This window comes from Panthera uncia, assembly GCF_023721935.1.
Source record: "Panthera uncia isolate 11264 chromosome A1 unlocalized genomic scaffold, Puncia_PCG_1.0 HiC_scaffold_17, whole genome shotgun sequence".
Lineage (NCBI taxonomy): Eukaryota > Metazoa > Chordata > Mammalia > Carnivora > Felidae > Panthera > Panthera uncia.
This window is the reverse complement of record NW_026057577.1, coordinates 126302064-126316469: the sequence shown is the minus strand read 5'-3', so window position 1 is coordinate 126316469 and position 14406 is coordinate 126302064. Positions and strand designations below refer to the sequence as shown.

The window sequence follows — 14406 nt, the reverse complement described above, 5'->3', positions numbered from 1 at the left end:
TCCCCCCCCCCCGACAACTCAGGGAAGGTTGGAGAGGGTTTTGATTGCCGCTAGGTGGGGGGGAGGGGGGAAGGCATGTGTACTGGAAAGCCAAGAAACTCTTGGGCCCTGAAATGTGCATAGTGTGAATGACAGATTCCTCATGGTATGGTGTTAGGAACTGGGTACACTTGAATAAAAATCACCATCTGGGAGCTGGAGGACCTGGGCTTGTATTTCCCACTTCTGCTACTAGATTATCTTAAGTCACTTCACCTCTCTGGGCTTCAGATTCCTTATTTGTAATGGGGTTGGGGGGAGCTATAATAAAAGTTTCATAACTTATTTCTAGCTGCAGAATCCTTTCATCAAATGATCTTTCAGGGAAACTACCAATGTGTAATAGAAAAAATGTGAAACTATTTTGAGTGGGGTTCAAAGGGACCCCTTCCCATGCCCCATTGTAATAGATCCTATTAAGGGGGTTCTCGTTTTAAACATTCCATGATTACAAGTAAACTCCTTGCAGCCTGAGGAGGAGGCAGGGTCCCTCTGGGCAGCTGCACCAGAGAATCCTCTGGCCTCCAGATGGTTGCCCTCCTTTATCAGTGTGCCTCTTCCTAAAGCAAATAAGCAAAGAAAAAAATCCCACAGAAACAGAGTCCGACGTGAGGACTCAGGGAGCCAACAGAATACTCAACTCCATCCAGGCAAACTAAAACACATTCCAAGGAAGAGATAAGGTTTATGAAAAGGAAACTAACACAATCACTTAAAAGAATTTAAGCATTAAACTACTCAGGCCAGGCTGCCAGGCCACAGGGAGGATACAAAACTTCCAAGGTCGGCTGTGAAAAAAAAGACTTCACAGAGACCCATGCCTTGATTTTCCTCTTTTGTTTCTCATTGCCCTGGGGTCAACTTCTTTCAGGTCCTTATGTGTGGGAAGTAGCAGTACATTGTACACAGCATACATTTCTTCTGGCACTGAGTCCTACAGGAACTCAGCTTTTTGGGAAAAGGGGTTATAGAAAGAGTGACTACAGATTAATAAATCTGGATTTTTACATATATCAGAACAAAGTAACCAACTCAATAGGGTCACCTGATGAAAAACACAACACCCTGCTTTTGAATTTTAAACAACAGATTTCCGATAAATATGAATTTCAGATAAAAAACATTTTTTAGTATAAGTATACCCCAAATATTACATACTTAAAATAAAAACATTGTTATTTACCTAAAATTCAAATTTTACTGAGCATCCCGTATTTTTATTTGCTAAATCTGGCAACCCTAACCCTCAAAATGAAAACATATTCCAGCTATATTTCCAATATGCAAATAATTTTTTTTTTAAACTCCTCCTTGGAAATGGCCTTTACAAGATGAGGTACATTCCTTCCCCAGGCCTCTATGGAATTAAAACTTCAGCCTTGGAGACTGGATTAGATTTCTGAAAACTACCAAATGTTATTTATAAAGTCTGATGAATGAGAACAATCAATCAAGGTGACTCTATTAGGGGCCAAAACATGAGGTGTGGTTTTACGTTAATGAAACTAGTTGTCTTATGACACCCACTATCCTTACTCTCTACTGCCTACAGAGTAAATTCTCAGTTTTGTAAAACTGCAGTCAAGGTATCCAGCCAAATCTACCTCTCCAGCCTCTGTTTTCACCTTCTGGGGCCACACAAGCTACTTGTTGATGGAAACTTTCATACTACTTCCCATGTTATTGCCTCTGTCAAGAAAGCCCTTTCTGGCCCTACCTACCCGATTGACACACATGTCTTTAAAGACTTAATTGAAATGTTAATTTTCTAAAAGCTACCTTAAATCTTTTCTGAAATATGTGAAAGGAAAGATGAGTGGATGGATGGATAGATAGATGAACTAATAAAACTTCTTTATAAAATTTTCTTGTCTCTATTCTCAACTTCCAAGCAGTGGTTACAAACATGGGCTTTGGAGTTAGGCAGACCCCAAAACCAAATCCCAATTCTGTTATTGAGTAGATAAGTGACTTGGGGCAAGAAGTTTAACATCAATGAATTGTAATCTTCTTACTTGTAAAACGAGGATAATATAGTTATCCCAAAAAAGGGTTGTGGGGATAATTAAATAAAATAGAGTACAAAAAGTACTTAGCATAATGCCTAACTCAGAATAAACATTTGATTAATTGTAGCTATTATCTTATTAGTATCACTCTTTTCTTCGCATCTTTCAGTACTTCCTATCATAGAATTCAAACCACTTGACTGCATTTAACTATTTACAGAGTTATTAGACAAGGATCACTTCTTACTTTTTTTTTTTTTTAAATCATCAACTCCTACATGGTGTAGAAGAACAAAACACTGAAAAAGGAGGAATCTAAAATTTACTGTATCTAACTATATAAATATGTACAAGGCACTGTGCAGGACATTTTCAATATACTACTTAACCTCGGTACAATACTTACAAAGTAGATAAAATTATATTTAAGAGATGAGGAAACTAAATCCTAAAAGCCCAGTGATTTACTCAGGATGCAGAGGTAGGTAAGAACATGAGTAGCATTTGCCTCCAGGCCTATCTTACAATAGGCCTGGGAACACCACCCCACACCACAAAGATCAGTCTCTGGACTTTCTGTTTCCAGCTCTTCCCAAGATCAGAATGAGTAAAGTGTGTGGAAAGTAGTGGAAAGTTTTTGCTTAGTGGTGAGTAAACTAGGGATTGTGATAAGGAGCAGGAGGAAGTACAAGGGGAGAGACTAGTCAGGCAATTATAGCATGACATGGGTAAGGCTATCTTGTGCCAATTATCTCAATTTCCTTTTTCGTCCTTCAAAACTGTTTCACATGATTTAATAAGTCTTTAACTCATTATTTTTCAGTTAATATCTAAGAACATCAATTATAAGTAAATCCTCCTTTAAAAGAAATCAAACATTATAGATAACAAAGTCCTCTTGCCCACCTATCTAACCCAGCTCCCCTCCCTACTTCCTCCAATGTAAGCAATACTGGATTAGGTATGTGCTCTTTCAGGCATTTAAAATGCATTTATATACAGAAATATGTAGCCATATAAAATACATGCTAGTTCATGCATGTTTAGTTAATGAATAAATTATTTTTACTGTATACACAAACAAAAAAACAAAACCCTGATTTACCCAACTTCTACTCTAGGTAGGCATTCTCTAACTTCCAAATGGGACTTCCTAGATTTCAGAATCCACCAAAGAGAATGACTTCCAAAAAGATATTTTACCAAGGGATACAAAAAGGAAGCACCTTTTCAAAAATTTATTTTGAAATCAAGATTGTGTACTTTCTCCAAAGCAGTTTTGAAATCATTATTTCAGAGATGTCTGATAAAGAGATGGAGCTAATTTATTATTTAGTATTGGTATGATCTACTGAAAACTGGATTCTAAGAGAGACATTGTAAAAGAAAGCCAAAATAAAGACTAATACCAGAATCAAGAACTGACCACATTTTTTTAAGTGAAATTCAAGCCAAACTTTTGCAAAATATTTAAAGTACCTTCGTGGATGGAGCCCCATGGAACATTGTTTGAAAACACTTGATTTACTATTCTCTAGGCCTTTCCTAAGACTTTATTTCTATGAGTAATAAGGTGTGTGCCTATCAAATGCAGACTCTGAAGAAGAAGGACTTGGTTCTTTGGATGCCTACTCCAAATATAAGAAATCATAGATCCATGAGACTCAGTCAGGTTGGAGCCAGTTCTGACCTTAAAGAGTCCCTGCCTGCAATGAAAACAACCCCATGTTGTTGTTTCCCCTTCCTGTACCAAAAAAAAAAAAAAAAAAAAAAAGTATACATAGACATATCTTTAAGTGTCAATTTCCTCACTGAGACCATATCCCTGTTATAATGGAAGGGTTTTGCTGAGAGCTATTAATAGTAATTTCCTTCAGTGGTGATATACTCTCTATTTCTGGTAAGAGCAAGGAAATCCAACCAGCTTCTTCCTAGCAACATTATACTACTTATATAAGAAAATGACTTACAGAAGCAGGATGGTCATTTATAAGGTAAGAGGGTGGGGTGAGGGGCCTGGGAAATGGGAATAAGCAGGGGTGATTTTACTTTATTCTCCTGAAACTATCACCTCATTTCTATACATGGGGAAAAAAAATTAGAAATGTATCTCCATGGTCTCCCCCTCCTTCAGGAAAAAAACAAAAACAAAAACAAAAACAAAAAAACACCTAAAGCTCCCCTCTTCAAAGCAGGGAGGATTTTAGATTAAAAGAGACTTAAAAGACATAACCAAATACAATGACTGGACCTGTTTTCGGCTCTAAATGGAAAAACAACAAAAAGGAAATGATAAGACAATCAGAGAAATCTGAATATGGAGTTGATATTAAATAATACATAATCAGGAATTATTATGAATTTTGTTAGGTGTAACAAGGCATTGTAGTTGGCTCAAAATCTGTTTTTTTTTTTTTTTTTAAGATGCATCCTGGAGTATTTAGGGGTGAAATGCCATACTGTCTACTTGTGAGGGTATGTTTGAAAATTTTCATGATAGTTTCAAAGAGAGGTAAAAATAAGAGTATGGCATAATATTGATGGTTGTTGAAACTAGGTGATGAGTTCATGAAGGTTTGCTGAACTCCTTATTTTTGTGTATGTTTAGAAACTTCCAAAATAAAAAGTTTATTTTGAAACTTGTGAAATGTGACCCATTCCTTTACCTAACCACACACCCATGCTTTTTCCTTTTTCCCACCCAACCATTATATTGATTTATCACTCCAATGACTGGAAACAGAATTTAGTGGTTAAGTTGAAGACTCTAGAACTACACTGTCTAGGTCATTGCTTGGGTCCTAGCATTGCCCACTTGACCTTATGAGAGTTAACTAACCTCCACATCTCCTCATCTGTAAAATGGAGATGATAAAATTTGCCTTTTGGACTGTTATGAAGATAAATGGGTTAATAAATGTATTTAGAATAGTGGCTGGTACAGGTGCCTGGGTGGCGCAGTCAGTTATGTGTCTGACTTCAGCTCAGGTCATGATCTCGTGCTCTTTGAGCTCAAGCCCCATGTCGGGCTCTGTGCTGACAGCTCAGAGCCTGGAGCCTACTTCAGATTCTGTGTCTGCCTCTCTCTCTCTCTCTCTGCCCCTCCCTCACTCACACTCTGTCTCTCTCTCTTAAAAATAAATAAACATTAAAAAATTTTTTAAAAATAGAATAGTGGCTGGGATATAATAAGCACTCAGTAAATCTTAGTGTCATTATCATTATTAGTTAAGTAACTTCTGAAAGTAGGAAGGTACTCTACAACATCATCTCGTCTAATTCTTTGTTTAATAAAAGAAAAACTTAGGGTCAAAATGTTTTTAAAAAAGAAAAAACTACTTGCCTAAGGACACAAAGCTGGATAAAGGCAAAGCAGATTAGAATTCAGCTTTCCTGGAATCCAGGTCAACGTCATTTATACTTTATTTACTTTAATACATATTCATTATCTAACTGAATCAGTATCTGTCATGCTCTCTGCTTAGTACTAAGTAAAAGATTAGATCTTTTCTTTTAAGTAATATACCATCTAGCTTCAAAATAGTAATAATACTAGCTTTTGTACAGTGACTTTCACTTTTCAAAGTGCTTCTAATAAGTTCACGGGCAGGAGAACAAATCTCTAGTAACAGAAGTCAGAATAGTGGTTAGAGTCTGGATGAGAGGGATTCATTGGAAGAGGATATAAAAGGGACGTGCAAGAAGTCTCTGGGATGACAGAAATATACTATATCTCAATTAGAATGCTGGTTACACAGATATATACATTTTTAAAACTCACCAAATTGTATACTTAGGACATATGCACTTCACTGTATGTAAATAATTTTTACCTTAAATTTTATTTTTTCATAAATTTTTTTAATGTTCATTTATTTTTGAGACAGAGCATGAGCAGGGGAGGGAAGAGAGAGAGGGAGACACAGAATCCGAAACAGGTTCCAGGCTCTGAGCTGTCAGCACAGAGCCTGACACGGGGCTCAAACCCACAAACCATGGGATCATCTGAGCTGAAGTCAGATGCTTAACTGACTAAGCCAGCCAGGCACCCCTACCTTAAATTAAAAAAAAAAAAAATCCCTGTACATACATGTATTTTCCTGGTTTCTCAGCACTGTTAACTACAGCAAATAGATATTTCTTGAAAGTTGAGAAAACTGGAAGTTTTAAAAGGGCATGATCAAGGATATACAGCAAAGCTAAACCTGGAAATAGGTCTCAATTCCTTGCCCAATATGTCTTCAAACTCCAGAGTGAACTCAGACAACATAAGGTATTAATATAAGTGGGAAAACAGAGGCGGGGATAGAAGGATTGCTAGTCTTGTTTGGAGAAAATATAGAGAAAACAGAAATATGGAGAAGACAGAGATCAACACAGGACAGATGCAGTAGTAGGGAAGGCTTTGGGTAAAATGGGGCTTATTTAAGTGTGTCGCTAATGCTCTGGTGGCATCTGCCCCTCTCTGTCAGAATGTCTCAGGCTATTGATGAGCAGGAATCATATTGCAGGCAGTGGACTCCAGGCATAAAAACTATCACCTCAACTTGTCCTGTAGGCCCTCTAATTCTCCTGTTTCATTCCCCTACTCCTTTCCAATGAGCTTCCAGGACGCTGCTCAATGCCCCTAGGGATAAACTCTGAGCCAGATGCCTTTACTTTTCCTAATGGCAAAAGTCTCAAGACCAAGAGTGGTAGAACAAAGCCCAAGGCATTCTGTGGGATACAGTGAGTGTTTAGTGGTTAAAATAAAAGTCCATTGTCCTTTATTCTTCCCTCCAGATTTTATCAATATGGAAAATAATGCCCTTCACGAAATGGCAAAGTAAAGTACAATGTGGTCTTTAATCTGTCCTTCAGTGTTTATATGTGAGCCATTTGGCACCAAGTAAGCAAACAGGGGTTCACTTAAGTGGGGGAAAAGTTGTCACTGTCACACAATGCATCTGAGCTAAGTGGTGTGATGTCACTACTGTCTTAAGGTAGAACTTCCCACTAAGGAGTTCTAAACTGCTCCTGCTATTATTGGCTTCAATAGCCTGTGGTTTAACTGCACACAGCTGAAAGACTCAGTAGTTGACTGATGTATATGATCCTCATGATCTACAATGCACTAGTCTTTAGAACTGGAAGGTTCCTTAAAGATCCTAGGATGTGGGTGGGAGGTGGGGTGGGGAAGGGGCAAAGGTGAGGAGAGGTCCAGTTACATGGCAGAGCTGCAGGGCTTGTGACCTGAATCTTTCTTGTGGATTTTAACTTGCAATTGATATTCGATTATTCCCTGGCCTTCTTAGTTTCTAATTTCTCCATCACTGATGGTCTTGCTTGCCTAATGACAACAAGAGTTCTGAGGGAGAGACTTTATCATAGTGCAAGGCTCTAGCAGGTAATAACTACATATCTTTCTCACAGGAGTTACCATTTCATGAGCACCTACCATGTGCCAGGCACTGGATTTTTTAAATGACCCTATGACATGAGCACTATAATCCTCACTCTACAAACAAGAACACCAAACTACCAAAGTTTGTAGTGGCAAAGCAATGACTTGATCTTATGTTTAACTAAGAATCCCATGTACTTTTCACTTATTCACAGTTATCATGGAATGTCCATGATAAGAAAATTTCTGTAGCTTCAATTACCTATGAAACTCTAACTTTAGTAATTCCTTTCTGTTATATTAAATTAAAACTTTTCAAGCTACCCTTTAGTATCATCTTAGCAAAATATGGAATTGTCCCAAGGACCAATGGCTGGATATTTTTTATTTGTCCTGCCAGATCCATTTTCCACTCAGCTTTGTGCCCTGGGAAGTGGTCTTTATGGACTATCATTTAGTTCCCTACCCTCTGGCTTTCAGTTAGGTTTACCTACTGGGAGGCACTAGATGGAGGTTGAGGGAGAAAAGAGAATGATAACCATGTTTTCCTTCTTCTTTTAATTCTGACATCAATGGACAATAGAGAGGTCCTTCAAATTGGCTGGGTTTATCTACAATATCCACCATTCCTACCCTGTGGCTCTCTTCTAGAACCACACCTATTCTCTTTGGGATGAAACTTCTCCCTTCACTTGCCAATTCAGGTTTAGGGGTACTAACCCCACTGTTGCGAGCCCCAGGATGCTTTATCATCCTTTGTTACTTTCCCTTAAGCCTATTTCACCTGTATAAACAGTTCCTAAATTAAATTTTCCTCAATTGTTCCATTTGAGGATCTCATGTATTTCCTGCAGGTTTTCAAACTGATACAACCTGAGCTCTAGAATTTACTTGATGCTTTAGATCACTGAACAAATACAAGATGCCTTTACATTTATACATTCATTCCACAACTATTTATTGGGCACCTATTGTGTACTAGACAAGGGGTTTACAATGGTAACAAATGTGGCCACTGGTCTCCTACATAAAATACAGTACACAGGTTAAACAGATAATCACACAAACTAGTAGAACACTATAACTGTGCCATGTGCCATGTGCCATGGCACAGTGAGGGCTAATGTGAGGAGTCAATCTAATAGGGAGATCAATAAAGGCTTGCATAAAAAAATAAAACTTGAGCCAGAGACAAATAGGTGTTATTGGGCATAGAAGGAAAGAATGATCATTGCAGGCAGAAGCTGATGGCTGACAAAGGCTGGTGTGGCTGAAACAGACAAAGCAGAAGATGCTTGAAGAAAGATAAAGCTGAACAGACTTTGTTGAAAGCCATATTGAAAAACTGCCTTTATCTTCTAGTTACAGTGTGAAAATTGGGTTGGAAGGTCAGAGTGGTTTGAGCACAGGCCAGGTAAACAAGGTGAGAAGGAATCTAAATGGTGATAGGAAAAATGGAGAAAACAGATTGATCTTATATATAGATTCAAAGAAAGATTTGCTCCCTGCTGGGAGATTTCACTGCCTGGTTCCTTACATACATTAATACAACTGTCTTAGGTCAATGACTTCTCAATAAATGGAAAAACTCTGCCTTCTCATTGTGGGATAGGGGTAAAGAAAGATTATTCTAGGTCTAAGAAAGAGGGTGAAACTCAGTAATGCAGTTATATACACAGGCTCAGGACATAAAAACTGTCCCCATATTGACTTCCTGTCTTGACCTCTAACAATCCTTACTGCCTAGGAATTCCTTAAGAAGGAGAGACTGAGTTTTAGAGAGAGCTGCAAAACCCAGAGATCAGAGTTTTCCTCTTGGCTCTACCACTTACTGTGTTGACTATGCAATTAGTTAATTTCTCTGATCTTCACATTCTTCTTCTGTAAAATGAGAATGATAAATATTTCATAGGATTGTCATGAGGATTAAATTAGATAATGTATGTGTATACATATGCTGTTTGCTAATTCAAGTAACAGAAAACTTATTTAAAAGGACTTAAAGAAAAATTTAATATTGGGAAGTCTTATGACAGATTTCAAGGTTTATTGACTCAGTAGTGTAATTAATTTCTTTTTAACCTTCTCTTTGGTCACCCTTGATGTGTTGTTGACTCTCGAACTGGCTTCCCTTGTGATCATAAGTTAGAAGTATCACATTTAAAGAGGGAAACATCTAAACTGGAAATGAATATCGTTTTCACTATTTCCTACAAGAATGTGAGAAGCCTTTACCAAACAACAATAGACTTATATCTCATTAACTAGAACTGAAAGTAAAATACACAAGGGCAGGAATTTTTGTCTGTTTTGCTTACTGATGTCTCCTCAACATTCAAAATAGTGGTTAGGCCTCAATAACCATTTGTGGTCTGAATGGACCACATGCCTAACTTTATTCCAACCACTAGTAAGCAAAGTGGGATTACCATGTATTGGCACTTTTCTGTAAAAGGTAAAATAGTAACAATTTTAGGGTTTGTGGGCCACATACAACCTCAGTAGCATATTCTTCTTTTTTTCAACCCTATAAAAATATTTAAAATATTCTTAGCTCTTCCAAAAACAAGCCTAGGAATGGATGGCCCATGGGCCATAGTTTGCTGCGCCATGGCTTAGACTAACCATGTGGGGTGAAATGGAGGGACAAATACCATGACCAGTAGAATATGTACAGCACTCAGCAGCATCCTCCACGTATAAAAAACACTCAATAAATATCTACAACTGTTATTGATGATGTACTATTTTCCTTGTTCTTATTTTTCTAGGATATTAGACTCCAGAAACCTCTGTTCTATGATAAACCTGCCATAGGTTATTGACTGCCTCTGACTCTGGACTGAAGCAGCATCTGGGATAGGAACCTTGTGGGACAGTGCGTAGAAAGACATACCATACAAAAATAAGTAAATATAGAGAAAACAATAAGCTCAGGGTCAAAAACCTAGATTCACAAAATTAGCAGAGGATGTGAGAAGTGTATTATAGTGGAGGAAATGAGCTCTATTCTCAACTATTAGGAAATTCAAAGTTAAAAATTTTAAATAAGTTCCTTTATGTCTCAGAATCTTGAATAGGCTAATAGGCAACAAATCTCACCAAGGTAAAAACCTATGTGATATTTTCAATACAACAGAATTCTGTTTCCAGAGACCATTGCTATGATATTTTAAAAAACATTGCCCTTAAGGTTTACAGCTGGTATGCCATCTTCACTGTTTTATATTATCTGATCTTCAAGAGCAGCCCACTGAAGTTGGGAAGAACATGACTATTGTCCCCACTCATCAATCATATTAAAAATATTTAGCAATGAATATAGCTTGGGACCAACCATAGCCCTGTAATGAAGTGGGTCCTTAATGCCTCCTGCTGAGCCCCACACTGATGTTTTTATTACTAAAAGAGGAGATAGGTGGGGATCTTAAAGGAGGGGCCAGTTAGAGTAGCTATTCACCAAACAATACAGAAGGATTTCAATATTTTAATATTCAGTATGGCTATACCAGTGTGCACCAGATAACTATAAGCCCTACCTACTTTTGCCAAACATGAAAGAAAGAAAGAAAGAAAGAAAGAAAGAAAGAAAGAAAGAAAGAAAGAGGGAGGGGAGGGGAGGAGAGGAAGTGGCTTTTCCAGGACTATAAACCAATAAATGGATTCAAACTTCATCTTCAAGAGTTCAAATCTACTGTTTTTCTCTTTGTTACCCATTCTCTTTACTTGTATGTTCTTTTTCACATCCTGTGGATCATCCTAGTCAATGACTCAGATCAGGGAAAAGAATATCATATTTGGAGACAGAAGACATGTTCAAGTCCTACCTCTGCTATTTATTAATTGTGAGACCTTGGGCAATTCACCTGATCCTACAAGACTGAGTTTCTTCAATGAGGAAATCACAGTAATTATGTCTGCATAGCAGGGTAGCGGAAGAAAAGCTCTGTAAAATATTAAGTGTTGTTCAGATGTCAGCCATTCACATTTTGCACAAATTGGCAGTTTTCATCTTAAAAACCTGGATGTTGGAATTGATATTCTTTTTCCAGATAGAAAACTCAGACTTCTGAAAGATTAAATTACTTGCCCAAGGTCACACAACTAGTGATGATAGAGCCAGGAATGACTTCAAAGCTCTTGACTTCTAATTCATGGCTCTTTGCTGGGGAGCCTCCAAATTCACATCACAGGCTGCCTACAAAGATGGAAATGTGAATGATCCTAACTTACAGTCACAGCACTGTTGGCAGGCCTTTGTCATCAGCTCCTTCCAAGTCTGCAGGAAGAAGGCCTGCTTCTGGCCCAGCATACATCTTCTGTAGTTCAGGGTATGCCTAGCCAACTGCTAAGTCACTCCAGCAGCTGTGGAACTAGAATAGCAAAACATGATGTTAATAACATTTCCGCTACAGATACACAAGCAGAAGAGAGCATGGTTGGGGACAGTGCCTACCCCAGAGGGTCTGCCTTTCAAGTCCTCATCTGCCAAAGGCCAAAGGGGTCGTGATTCACCTTATGACAACTGAGAAGGAAGAGTTATTCTCAGTTCAGGAAGATTCAGCCTAGGTTGCTTCAAGAAGACAACCCTCACTGAAAAGCAACAGAAAGTCAAATGATATAGATATTTCACAATTCCAGAATTCTAGGTAAACTGAGTAAAGCAATGCGGTTTTGTGAAATCTGGCTTTGGAGTCAGATAATTTTTGGATTCAGAAACCAAGCCTTCCACTTACTAGAGCTGGTAGTCATTTGCACTGCCTCCCAAATTTCTCACTCTATCTTCCAGGCATATGATAGGACTACACTTCCTAGCTTGCCTATGGTTAGGTGGAGTCATATGACGAACCCCGGCAAATGTTTTGTGAGAAGAAGGGATGTATGTCACTTCTAGGCCAAGCTTTTATGGCTGGTATGACACTCTGTAGAGATGCCTTTTCCTGTGGTATAGCAAGAGTTGTGATGGTTGCGGCTCTGCTACATCAATGACCCCACTACATTGAGCAGGGCCCTCCTGCTGACTCACTGTGAACATGTAACAAAAACAAAAAATAAGCCTTTGTTTATTTTAAGTCACTGAGATGTGTAGGTTGTTTACCACTACAGCATAACCTAGCCTATCCAAATTGATGCATGAGCTATGATTTTTAGTATATTACTTAGTTTCTCTGAGCATGAGTTTCTGATGTTTAAAATAAGGATGCACATCTTTTCAGGATTATGAGGATTACCGATCGTTTATGTAAAGCACCTCACAGCTTTTAGCACAGATTTGGTCCCCAAGCAATGTTATCTATTACCATTATAAAACAGTGAGGGAGAAAAGCAGGTGGAAGCAGGATATCCTTAAGCAAACACACAGTTCATAGACTCCACTCAGCCAGACACCTGGACACAGAGCTTTGGCGGCCAGGTCAGCCAGCTAGAAGGAGGCCCCTGAATGCCTCCAGTCACTTGTTCATTCCTTCATTCTAGAAACATACAATGAATACCTACTATGTGACGGACACTATTTAGGCACTGGAAATATAAGAGAAACAAAGTCCCAGCTCTCATGGTCTTTACCTATAGCACCTAATGCATTTAAATAAATGGCTGTTTTTCAGATTTCCTAATTATACCTTCAGAGAAAACAAAGAGCCTGGAATTTGATCCTTTACATTTTAGCGATTTTTTTAATTCCTTGGAAATATTTTTGCATATATTTACTGCACTTTTACAAATAGGCAAGGAAGTTATTATTGTATATTTTCCCCAGTGCAGAAATTGAGGGGAAAAATAATTATCTTGTTTTTATTAGCATCAGTAGCAGTGCCAGATCTAGAATCTGTACTCTCAGGTTCCTTGTTCAGGGTCTTTTTTTTTTTTTTTTTTAATCTCAGGCTGACAAAAAAACTTGAATCACCATCCTGCCCAGGGGTACTCTGGATAACACCTATATTAAAGTACTGTAGGTGAAATATAAGAATGGAATTGTTCTGTGATTATAGTAATAATAAACCAATACAAATAGGATACTAAACAGAAGTGTCCTATACCAAATTCTGCCTAGTAATGGATCAGATCTCAGAAAGTTCTACTTCACAACTCCATGTGTGGAAAGAGACCTAAATATACATCTAATGTAGGCGATTTTACCACTGTGGTGCGATATGTAATAAGAAAAGGCCAAATGGTATCTCACCTCCTGGTGTCTTCATTATTGGAGTAAATGTCCTAGAAAGCTAGGCCACACCTAGTTCCTCACCAATAGCTCAGTATTTTACTCTAAGCCCACGCCTTGAAAATCCAGCATGTTGGGGCGCCTGGGTGGCTCAGTCGGTTGGGCGTCCGACTTTGGCTCACGTCATGATCTCGCGGTCCTTGAGTTCGAGCCCTGCATAGGGCTCTGTGCTGACAGCTGGGAGCCTGGAGCCTGTTTCAGATTCTGTGTCTCCCTCTCTCTCTGACCTTCCCCCATTCATGCTCTCTCTGTCTCAAAAATGAAAAAACGTTAAAAAAAAAATTAAAAAAAAAAAATCCAGCATGTCAAAGATCAATTCAAATGTCGTCTCTTCTATGAAACCTTCCTTTATCGCCTTATCAAAAGTGATATTCTACCATCCTTTGTTTGTATATTAATCTGGCTCTTACTGTACCCTCATGTAATATTCAGATGGCAGTGAAACAGCCAGACTGAGCCGCTGTTTCACATGGGAAAATGATGAAAAATAAAATAAGAAATATAGATTGAGGCAAATTATGGAGGCCTCTGATACCAGACTAAAAAGTTAGACTTCCCTCTATAGGCAAAAGTAGCTTCTGGGAAACTTGGGAGTATTCACAAAATATAAATAAAATCATATGATCACTCATTTACTAAAAGAAAGGGAGAACGTGGAATAGAAATCAGGGTTTAGATAATGTGAAATTAGAGATAATCTAAACAGGTACTTTTGTTTTGGGGATATTTTTATGTTTGTACTTGACTAGTTA

General features: G+C 38.1%; 1 long non-coding RNA gene across 1 annotated transcript in view; it reads right to left on the bottom strand.

Moving 5' to 3' along the window:
- LOC125934670 (uncharacterized) overlaps positions 1 to 14406 on the bottom strand; it is a 207625-nt gene that overhangs the window by 151789 nt on the left and 41430 nt on the right. The window contains exon 3 of the long non-coding RNA XR_007461485.1: positions 11665 to 11804. This is a non-coding gene — a long non-coding RNA (uncharacterized LOC125934670). The remainder of the gene's footprint in view (positions 1 to 11664; positions 11805 to 14406) is intronic.